The sequence below is a fragment of the Schistocerca gregaria genome, chromosome 5, assembly GCF_023897955.1.
Source record: "Schistocerca gregaria isolate iqSchGreg1 chromosome 5, iqSchGreg1.2, whole genome shotgun sequence".
NCBI lineage: Eukaryota > Metazoa > Arthropoda > Insecta > Orthoptera > Acrididae > Schistocerca > Schistocerca gregaria.
The window spans coordinates 387,770,958-387,783,487 of record NC_064924.1 but is presented as its reverse complement, the minus strand read 5'-3'; positions in this window follow the sequence as shown (position 1 = coordinate 387,783,487).

Sequence of the window (12,530 nt, the reverse complement as noted above, 5' to 3'; positions counted from 1 at the left end):
CTCAGAAGATGCTGTGTGTTAGTGGAGTGGCAACAAGCATTAAAGGTAACATACACAGTGGTAAACAAATGAAAATATCTACCAAACTGGAAAGGCCACAAATTGTGTTTTAAGTGCTTCAGTTGCAGTGAAAGACAGGACATATTAGGAAAAACTTTCTGAGTATATGGGAAAGGAAAAAGTTTAAAGATGATGCACACATACCTGGCAGTGTTTCCACATTTACCAGTAAATTTCGTAAATATTAAATTTGATACGACGTTTGAGAGTGTAGATGCAGGAACCATAGATCACTTAATGTATGACTGTGTGTGTCTTTCAATGTGTTAGACTCTTCCAGCATTTGGCAAAGCCACATTGATAACATCATGATGAATGTTGTTACAAGAAGAAAAATTAACTCCAAAGTTTCGGTAAATCATCATAGGCACAAATATCACTTGGAAAATAAAGCTGTTATAACATTGGTTGTTGTAACCTGTTGTAACCATGACCATTCTGGTCATGGGGTGGCCAAGAATGTGCAGTGGGACCAAATGGAGAGCAACCCGTAAACAAACAAATGAACAGAGAGGACGGACAACGAACAACGATGGACGATGGAGAGAGAGACCTTATGACGACAACACACAAGAAGCATTGGAGTGATACAGACAACCAAATCAATCCAAAACGTCCACTAGTAATGAAAACAAAGAACGGTAAACATGCTGTCTATTGTTGAGACCATATGTCAAGACTCCCGCAATGATTACACTCGTTGGCTGAATGAGAGGCAGGTGCTTAAATACTCTATCAGGGGTACCACTATTGGCCGCTGGAACCACGTGTTCCACTGTGGTGCCCTCACTAAATGTGGGACAGGAGGCACACGCCACCACAGTTTAGGGCGCGATGATGCAGAGATCTCTAGGGGTCTTCGACCTCCACGACGTCTGGCGAGGATTCAAATTCCATGGCGTGCAGTACCAGATTAGTGACTATGTTGTTACAGTGAATATTAAGGAAGGTAGGAAAATATGTTTTCTTAGCAAGGGCGACAGGATACAAATGGCAGAGTATTTGAAATGTCAAAGTCAGGTACTTAGTTGTGACCATCGAGTTGTGGAATGCAAATGGATAAAATTCAAAAGCATTGTTCAATGCATCTTAGACCAATATATGCCAAATAATGTTTTAAGTGAGGTATAACATATTTTTGTTAAAATGAAAATGATTTATATGAGCTTGCTGCAGTTGAAACTCATTAAAATAGAATCACTTCAGATGGGTGGTGTACCTCTGGTACTTAACTTTTTCCTCCTCATGTCCTGTAATTCTTCACAAGAACAGAATTTTAATGTATAAGTAATCCATTCAGCTTGCTAAGTGAATTGAGTAACAGACACACATTTATTCACTGGAGCAACAAAAAATACATAACAACCAGAAAAAATGGAAGTCATATCTGATTTCAAGAATAACTGCAGGACAGGTGCACATATTTTTAGGCCTATATCTCTGATGTCAATCTGTAGGAGAATTATGGAATATCTTTTACACTCACGTGTTATGATAGTTTGGAAGAATGAAAATCTCCTCTATAAACAATGACAAGGATTATACAAATAAAGATTTTATGAAACTAAGGTTGCTTTGTCCACCCATGGGATCCAGAGCTCCATAGACATTGGAATACATGTTGATGCTGTGTTCATTGAGTACAGGAAGGTATTTGATACAGTTATGCATTGTCTTTTAGAGAACAAAATACAAGCTCACTGGGTATCGGACCATATTTATGACTGGATTCAGGACTCCCCTGCAGATAAAACGCAACATGTCACTCTTAACATTACAAAAATCAACAGATGTAAACGTGATTTCAGGACTACCCCAAGCAAGGGTGACAGAACTGTTACTGTTTACAGCATATATAAATGATCTACTGGATAACGTCAAATGTTATTTATTTATTTATTTATTTATTCGTGGTCCATAGATCCAGTATACAAGAGAATTGTATGGATACGGAACAAGTCATAATTATACATGAAAACAGTAGCCTAATTATAGATGCTAATAGATAAAATTGCAATATGTGTAAAGGAAGAAAATATGTTAACAATTGCAAGTTTAGGCAATTCCTAAAGTAAAACAGAAATATAAAACAATGCAATAATAAAATTATTCCATATTAAGTTATAATTTTTCTCGAAGTAAAGTACATTGTTATTTTGACACAGGTCATCATATTTAGTTACAAAGTGGTAACAGCAAATATTACAAGACAATGTGCCATATCTGAGTTACAATACAGGAGTGTTTATGTCAAAGAACTCATCAAGAGGGTAAAAAGTGTTCCAGAAGACATTCATTTAATTTACTTTTAAATTGTTGCATTACACTAGTAATATTTTTTATGTCCATGGGAAGTGCCTTAAACACATTTTTTCTTGAGTAGTGTACATCTTATTGCACTAGGCTCAAGTTTTTTCCATCCACATGTAAGTCTTGTTTTGATCTTGTGTCATAGTCATGATAGTCACTGTTGGTTTTGTGCACAGTTAGGTTCTTAACTAAAAAGGACATATATTGTGAGATCACTGTTGATATTTTGTGTATTTTAAAAAGATTTATGCATGAATGATTTCTACTCACTCCACTTAGAATTTAGATTGCTCTTTTCTGAGTGACAAATACTTTATTTGCCATTGGTTGATTTCCCCAAAACATTATGCCATATGACAACAATGAATGAAAATAACCAAAATAAGCAGCCTTTACAGCATCAGTATTTTCAGTCACTATTATAATATGTAGAGCATAAGTTGGTGAACTAAGTCTTTTTCTCAAGTCCAGAACATGACATAACTAATTTAATTTATTGTAAATGTGGGGGCCTAAAAATTTATAAGAATATACTTGAGGTATATCTTGATCATTACAGCTTAGACTTAAGTCTTCCTGCATGTTGTGAGACCCACGGAAATGAGTGAACTGGGTATTTTTTAAGTTGGGCCATTGCAGGTGTATCATTTATATACATTATTGAACACAAAGTTGGCAGACGTTGCAACGTCACTGCCAGGTGTTTTTTCAACTAAAAGAAATGTAGCAACTGCAAAGAAAGTAAATTTGGTAGTACCTTTTGTACAGTGTGGAAGGTCATTAATAAAAATAAGAAAGAGCAAGGGGCCCAGCACAGAAACTTGCGGCACTCCTATTTTCCAACCAAATGAGGCTATTGTGCCATCTCAATAATTAAGCTATACACTCTGCTTTCTATCGGTTAGGTATGATTAAAGCCACATTCCCATTTTGCCACTTAAACCATAATAGGCAATTTTTGAAAGGAGGATTTCATGCTTCACACGCTCAAAGGCCCTGCTTAAATCACAAAATATACCAACTGAAGCTAATCTATTGTTCAGTGCTTCTAATACATTATTAGTAAACGAAAATATAGCATCATCATTTGACAGGCTTGCTTGGAATCTGAACTGACAATGGCTAAAAGCCTTATGGATGTTCAGGTGCTCAGAAGCTGCAAGAGGCTGTTCACAGACAATGTAGTTGTCTATAAGAAGGTAGTGATGCCAGAATACTGTAGTGATTTGCAGGAAGACCTAAAGAGGATTGATGACTGGTGCAAGGACTTACAGTTAACCCTGAGAGTAAATAAATGTAACATACTAAATATACACAGGTGAAGAAGTCCGCTACTATTGGCAACAAATCACTGGAAAGAGTAGCCACCAAAAGATATCTGCAAATAACCATCCAGAGTGACCTAAAATAGAATGAACACATTAAACATATTTTGGAAAAAGTAATAGTAGGATAAGAAAATACCAGGTAAAGATTAATTGCAAGAATGTTAGGGAAATGTAATTCAACAATGAAAGAAATGGCTTGCGAAATACTTGTTCAACTGATTCTTGAGTATTGCTTATTAGTATGGGACCCTTACCATGTTGGACAAATAGAAGAAATACAACAAAGAGTGCCACATTTTGCACAGCATCATTTGTGGCAGATGCTACCCGACAGGCATTCTGCATCCCAAAAGAGATTTAATGTTGCAATTATGGAAGAGTACATTCTGGGAAAATCTAAGCAACATATAACTTTCTTCCACATACATCTCATGAAGTGACCGCAATGACACAATCAGCTAATACAGAGGTTTATTTACAAACATTGTTCCCAAGAGGAAAGAGATGCAAATTTACTGGTAGCACAAGTACGATCCACCAGGAGCAATTAATTGTGCAGATTTATGTGAATTCATGGAAAACTATTCTTCAAGAGGTTGAAGGTATTTTATGTACTTTACTTGCAAATAGACATGATTTCATATGGTTCCTTTCTGAAAGAAACTCTTACTACTGTTGAAAGTTTCCAAGAGGTACTGCAAATTGCTGACAGTAAGCATGGTCATCTCATAAATTTCTTTTGTTATGATGGTGGTCACAAAATTGACAATAAAAAGCTGCATATTATCAGAAATCTATTGATACATTATCAGTTACTGTGAATCTCTAAATAACAACTTGTAATAAATAGTAAAAAATAACCACTGCACTAAAATTCCATAATGCTCCAAACAAGGACATGTCTGTCTCATTGGTCACTATCAATGACAAGCTAGTTAGTAACAGTACTGAAACCAAATTCCTAGAACTTTGGCTGCAGAGCAATGTTAAATGGAATAAGCATATTGAATACCTTAATGCAGAACTGAGAAAGATTTGTTGCCTTCTTTGCTCACTAAAATCATGCTGAAGAGAGAAAACAGTAATGAATGCATACCATGCCAGCTTCCATTCTTGCCTTAAATGTGGAGTCACTTCCTGGGGAAAACTCTAAAGCAGATAACAGCACATTCAAACTACAAAAAAGGGCTATTAGAATCATATTTCAATGCAAACCTAAAGAGTCTTGAAAACCTCTGCTTAAGATATCTGGTATTATTCCATTACCATGTGTATACATTATGGAAACCCTTATATTCATTAAAATAAATGTAACAGGTAAGGACTGCACACAATCTGTGATATATATGACTATTTTACCAGAAAAAACTTACATATAACCCAAATTAGCACCTCTCTGTGCCAAAAAGGTCCTTTAAAAAAGGAAGTTAAACTTTATAACAAACTTACTGAAAACATAAAAGCTATTACTGAGGTCCAAACCTTTGGGAAATCTCTAAAGTCATATTTACAGCATAACTGATTTTACTCCATTGAAGAATATTTAAATCTATGAAGTGTGCTTTATACACTGAAGTGCCAAAGAAACTGGTATAGGCATGCATATTCAAATACAGAGATACATAAACAGCCACAAAACAGTGCTCCGGTTGGCAACACCTATATAAGACAACAAGTGTCTGGTGCAGTTCTTAGATTGGTTACTGCTGTTATAATGGCACATTATCAAGATTTAACTGAGCTTGAGCATGGTGCTATAGTCAGTACACGAGCGATGGGATACAGCATCTCCAAGGTATCGATGAAGTGGGGATTTCCCCGTAGGACCATTTCACGAGGGTACCATGAATGTTAGGAATCTGGTAAAATATCAAATTTCTGATATTGCTGCAGCCAGAAAACATCCTGCAAGAATGGGACAGAAGCGCAACCCTTCCACAGATTGCTGCAGATTTCAAAGCTGGGCCATCAACAAGTACCAGCATGTGAGCCATTCAATGGAACATCATCAGTATGGGCTTTCAGAGCCGAAGGCCGCTCGAGTACCGTTGATGACTGCATGACACAAAGCTTTATACTTCATGTGGACCCGTCAACACTGACATTGGACTGTTGATGACTGGAAACATGTTGCCTGGTCGGAGGAGTCTTCTTTCAAATTGTATCGAGTGGATGGATGTGAATGGGTATGGAGACAACCTCATGAATCCATGAACCCTGCATCTCAGCAGGGGACTGTTCAAGCTGGTGGAGGCTCTGTAAAGGTGTAGGGCATGTGCAGTTGTAGTGATATGGGACCCCTGATACATCTAGATATGACTCTGACAGGTGATACATACAAATGCATCCGGTCTGATCACCTGCATCCATTAATGTCCATTGTGCATTCTTACGGACTTGGTCAATTCCAGCAGGACAGTGCAACACCCTGTACATCCAGAATTACTACAGAGTGGCTTCAGCAACACTCTTCTGAGCTTAAACACTTCTGCTGGCCACAAAAGTCCCCAGACATGAACATTATTGAGTATATCTGGGATGGCTTGCAATGTGCTGTTCAGAAGAGATCTCTACCCCATTGTATTCTTATGGTTTTATGGACAGCCCTGTAGGATTCATGGTGTCAGTTCCCTCCAGCACTACTTCAGACATTAGTCGAGTCCATCCCCTGTTGTGCTGCAGCACTTCTGTGTACTTGCAGGGGCCCTACACAATATTAGGCAGGTGTACCAGTTTCTTTTGCTCTTCAGTGTAAATACTTAATGCATAAAGTTTGTTATTGAAATCTTAAATACAATGTTCAGTGAATAGCCTCAGAAAATGAAGGAGACAAGAAGTTCAAACAAACTATCTTTACTGGCATTCAAATTAGTCACCATTAGCTACAACACACTTCTTGCATTGGTTGTGAAGCTTTTGGAAACGGTCAGCAAATGCTTGTTTAGGAATCATGTGAAGCACCATGATCACACGCTGTTGGGTGCTCTCATTATTACAGCAAACTATCAACAGACCTGGTGCTACCAATACACACCTGAGACAAAGCGACAGTTGCTGGTGCAGTGTTCATCGTGTGCCTCGCTTCCCAAAAAAATTCATCTGACAAAATCCAAAATTAAGATGATGTTGATTGCCTTTTTTGACAGCAAAGACTTCAGTAATCATGAATTTGAGGGAGATGTTACCAGTTTACTAAACACTCTATGTAGGGGAGAGTAGTACTTAGTGAAACATTTTACTCAGTGGAACATCCCATTTAAGCTGCTTCTAGTCATATTTTTTTCCTTCCTGTGGATATCCCTATACGTTGACCTGTATCTGAGACACGTTTGGCTGGTGGAAAATTTGGTGAGCAGTATTCTTCTTTACATGTTATTGTATCTGTTTGGTAGTTATGAATTCCAATTAACAAATAATTATAAGTTCAATATTTTCCATAATACATGCAGATAAGAAGAACTTGGTAGTTTGTGATCATATATACAGTGTTAGCTACATACTAACCATTTTTAGATGTGGTATATGAATCTTAACTAATTTTCTTAGTTTACACTATCTTTAATATGCAGTTAAACACCCATGAAGTGTACACAGTGAAACAGTGCATACTTACGGATGCTGAGAAATTCAGGCCTATGAAAGTTCGTACAGTTGCAGAATGTTCTAGTGAAAGTTTTCTTAAGGCAATGACACCAACAAATGTAAAGTTTTAGAAGGTATGGAATTGATCCATTTAATGTCAACATCTTCAATAAGTCATATTTCTTTATGTCTGCAGTTTCAGACCCCCTCTAAATTCAGATAGTGTGCCTAATGCAGTACAGCCATTGCATTCAAAGGGAGGTGTGAGCCCTCTGAACACTTAGAAAGATGATGTGCAAAATGGTGAGTCAGTTAACCTTAGTGCCAACAAATCATACATCTTACTGAAGGTGTTTCATAATTTACCAGAAGACACACAAAACAGAGGAGCGTCATCTTGACTCGAGGACCTGAGGAGATGAATACTGAAGAAAATAACTTTTAAGAAAAGGGTAAAGTTAGATGCAAATGAGGAAAAAGTGCTTAGAGACAAACACACAGAAAGCTAAATAAAGTGAAAGTAAAAGAACTTCAGCCAAAAGTGATGAACAAGGCAATAAAGATGTCTCATCTAATGAATCCAAGGGCAGTTCATCACTAGCCAGAAGCAGAAGACACAGTCTGTATATTACATAAAGACATTGTGATGGTTCTTCCTTCAGCTTTGCCTATAGCTACCAAAAGATTATATTCTATGTCCAATCAGTTTTTGTAGACTCGATGTTCACTGAGCAAAACATATTGTAGCTTACACTTTGTAATTATATTTAACATTATAATAATGATTTGTGTGTGATATAAGCTATTCCAGTATTAATAATGAAAAAAATCATAACTGTTTCACTGAGTACTATACGTGGTACACGGCCAAACATTTGCAGCATATTCTTAAAATTGTTAGCTCACTTGTTACTTACGCACCACATTATCTTTCGTTTAGTCCAAAATGTCAGCAAAGAGTTGTCCTTTTAAATGCATACAAACATTTTGTCCCATAAGGAGTAATTTCTACAAAAGCATCAAAAATGTAATTTTTGTTTCACTGTGTACTACTCTTCCCTCCTACCCAGGTACCACACCTATCCTGTCTGAATGGAGTGGCTCCAAAATTTTATTCTACATAACATTATGGAAAGAAAGTATCCAAAATAAACCTACATAACTGTATGTGGTTGCTAACTGCAAACAACATTTCGATTGTATGTATAAAGTTGTGAACATGTGCACCCCATCAATTATCATTCTCAAAACTCTGATTCCTTCCAGTTTACTTAGCATTTGTGGGAAGTATGTCCCTGCAAAAAACTAACTCCCATGAAAAGACCCAATTTTTGTACGGGTGTTAGTGCCCCTCTCCCCATGGTTCAACTGAACATGTTAACTAACCCACACGTCAACCAATGACAAAAAAGCAAAGATATCCAGATACCACATTACAACTTCTATATCTCCATGAAAAATGGTTAAATATAAACATTTGGGCACATCTGTGAAATATTGAGTGGAATAATGTGGCACCACTGTGCTTTACAGGGACATACATTGAGTAAAACAGTATTCTTGAACAACATATCACAGCAGGCTGCCTAAAATTAAAATCCTGTGATGTTGCCATACTTTAGGCCAGTGATATTATCCCCAATACACATATTCTAATAGTACTGTGCACTAACAAAGCTAATTGCTACTACAGTGGCAATCCAGTAAGAAACAGATGAGCCCTACAGCCTCCCAGTATATGCTTAGTCTGTCTATTGCCCTCATGAATGGATAGAATCGAACTAACAGAAATTAATGAAAAATTGGCAGGGCTACATTGAATGGCATAAAAAAAAGACAGGGACAACACTGAGACATACCTGATTTTTTATGACTTGTCAGGACAAAAATGTGTGACTGTATTGTTACTCAACACAAATGATAAGTTACCAGTTCTAATAAATTTTCTGTAATAAAGGCAGTACAAAATCCAATGGAAAAATTGCAGTTTTGGGATTTCACGCGTGTGCATGCTCCTGATATCTGTCGATCTTATGGTGAACCAGCTTTTATCTATATATTCAGGCCCACATTTTACATATTAACATTCATGAAAAGCTGTCTCGCCAATTTCTTGGATATTCATTTTCATATGGGCCCAAAGCACAAAGCATAATGCTGTTGTTTAGTGCTGCTCAACTGGTTGGCAACATATTTGGTGTCTGCATCATGTAAATAGTAGAACTACTTCGTAATCGGAGGCATATTGGCAGTTTTATCCCAAGGTCAAGCCACATAACGTACTTAACGAAAATGATGATAACGAGGTCCATAAAGTGTTAAAATAGGTCACAATTGTGAGTGTATGCATCTATGACTGTTCTTTATGTTCTGATTCTAGTTTAACATCAATTACAAACTTAACAATAGTCAAAAGACACTGCACGGGCTTAAGTATGGAAATTCTGTGAATTAACATTAATAATACATGTAATCCTGAACATGAAGCAGGTACTTTTTAAGGAAATATAGGACACAGACTTGATTAAAAAACAAGTCAAACCTGCGAGACTGGTGGTTTGTCTTAGAATTTGATTTTCACAAGCAACTATTTTCCTTGAAACTTGCTGTCTGTGCTTTGGATCCATATGGTTCTCGATGCCCCAGTTGTTTGAGTCCAGAATGATAGTGTAAAAAGAAACAAAAACAATGAAAAACACAGATATAAAGTCAGGTTTTTCCGCCTTTTTGTGCCTTCACCTGTAAGTTTTCAGGTTATTTAGTACGCCAGTAAAGTCACTATAAATAACAGGATCATAACTATTACTTCTGCTCAGTCAAAATTTAATAACAATCTAGACATCCTTTAAAATATTTTGTCTAAACGATTAATGGAAAATCTCATATAAAGATGTGAAACAAATACCTAAAAATCTTTGGCTTCCCTCTGACAACCATGCTTCCATCCTTGTTACCCTCCCTGTTTTCCTTCCCCTGTTGCTTCATAACCTGGGTTGTAAGTAACTGAATCCACTTTCCCTTCTTCCCTTTCTTTCCCCTCTCTCCTCCCTGATGAAGGAACAAAGTTCCAAAAGCTAGGAACGTAAATTTTCTGCTGTTTTGTGTATCTATTGGCTGTACTGAGCTGAGGTACGCACTGGCCAGCCCCTCTATTTCTTTTTTAAAATATTTTATCTGTAAGTTCTGTATGTCCTGACATTCAACACAACCCAAAGAATGTATAATAGATTTCTTCTATAAGAGTTCAGCACCTACAGTTGGGCAACTGCAGACTGGGCCTGCCACACAGAGAGGCTGCCATGGTAATCACTTTCTCATCAGACCTTACCAGCACCCAGATTCGCTGGTGCTTAATACTATTTGGAAAAATTGTCATTGTTATTGTGCAGATATGCTGTTACTGTTCCAGTTTCATGTCGCTCATGCTTGTCTATGGGTGAGTGTATCAGATTGGCAGGGAACGAGCAGGAAATTGTAGGGGAAACTAGCACTTCTCAGTCACTATACAGAATGTTCACTACTCCTTGTTAACTAATGAGGATTCAGTGCCTACTATCCCACAGGTGTCAGGGCAAAAGTGGTTGGCTTTGTTGTTGTTACCACTTCAGAGGTGACTTTCAAGTAGCAACCAGGCTGTATGTGGACACCACAGTTGTTGCTGTGACTTCTAGCTCTGCAATTTCGTGTACAAGAGAACAGTAACAGGTCATTATAGCATCTTCCAGGGCTTCTACAACAAGAATAGGGCATCCCAAACTAGATATGAATACATGGACAATTGAGATTTGGGAGAGGCACATCTCAAATCCCCCCCCAGTCATCAGCCATATTGATTTAGGTTTCTGTGCATCCCTTGAGGCAAAGGAAGGGCCAAGTGTGGCTGGCTTCCCAATATAAATTTGTGTTCCATTGTTAATGAGCTTCAACACATGTTCAACTCTCCTTTAACAATAAAATTGTAACAGCAGAAGCTATTGTTCAGAGGATATGATGGAGCTGGTGAGAAATCATGACACAGCAGAAAAAGTGAAGTACATTGGAAAGCCTAAAAAGAAAGTGGAAATTGTCACAGTAAGCAAATCAATTGTACATACATTAATTGCACAGGGGAATGAAACTGCAGGTGAAAACTCACAGGATATTGAGCATATCCTATAGAATAAGTATAGTCAACCTCCTACTGCCTATCCTAAAATAAGTATAGTCAACCTCCTACTGCCCGATACTAGCAGTTACCAGTATCTTAAGAGTGGAGCTTCTGAGGCAGAACATTGTTTCATACTTACCAGGTGAATCCAAAGCAATAGTCAGAAACCAGAGACCTGCTCAAAAGCTTAGAAAACAGTTAAAAAACCCACTTCATCTCCAGTACAGGGATAGTGCGGTGGAATAATGAAAGGACACTAAGGATTTTTTTGGCTTGATTACTTCCTGTAGTTCTGAAGTAAGGTAGACAAACAGACAGCACGAAGTTATGGAGGTGGGCTATATAGCTGAGGAACAAGCATCAGGCTAATAGATTTGACATTTGGTACCTGCATCCTGACACCTGATTACTACTTAAGGCTCAAATAGAGGCACTAAAACACTTTCATGACCCTGTCAACCACCATCATCTGTAAGGCCTAAGAAACATGTAAAACAGAAATTACAAGGTAACAGACACTTCAAATAACATTTGACTTGTAGCAGATGGACCCACCACAAACAATGTGTACAAGATAGCAAAAAACAAAGACAGCTACTCATAAGCTACAGTGGGTACTTGGAGGCACAAATGAACTAACACATAACACCACCAAGTACAACTGCTAGCAAACTGAAACTTCCTGGCAGATTAAAACTGTGTGCCGGACTGAGACGCGAACTCGGGACCTTTGCCTTTTGCGAGCAAGTGCTCTACCATCTGAGCTACCCAAGCACGACTCACGTCCCGTCCACACAGCTTTACTCCTGCCAGTATCTCGTCTCCTGCCTTCCAAACTTTACAGAAGCTCTCCTGCGAACCTCTCGGTCCGGCACACAGTTTTAATCTGCCAGGAAGTTTCATATCAGCGCACACTCCGCTGCAGAGTGAAAATCTCATTCTGCTAGCAAACTGTTTAGACTTTTAACATATCCTAATTCATATTACCTTGCAAGAAAGGCAAGAGTGCTTACTATATGTGGTTAAGAAATGACAAATTTTTAGGTCTTCATAAGATTCCATATTCCATACATGATGCACTAATCACTTCTTTTAATCTCCAA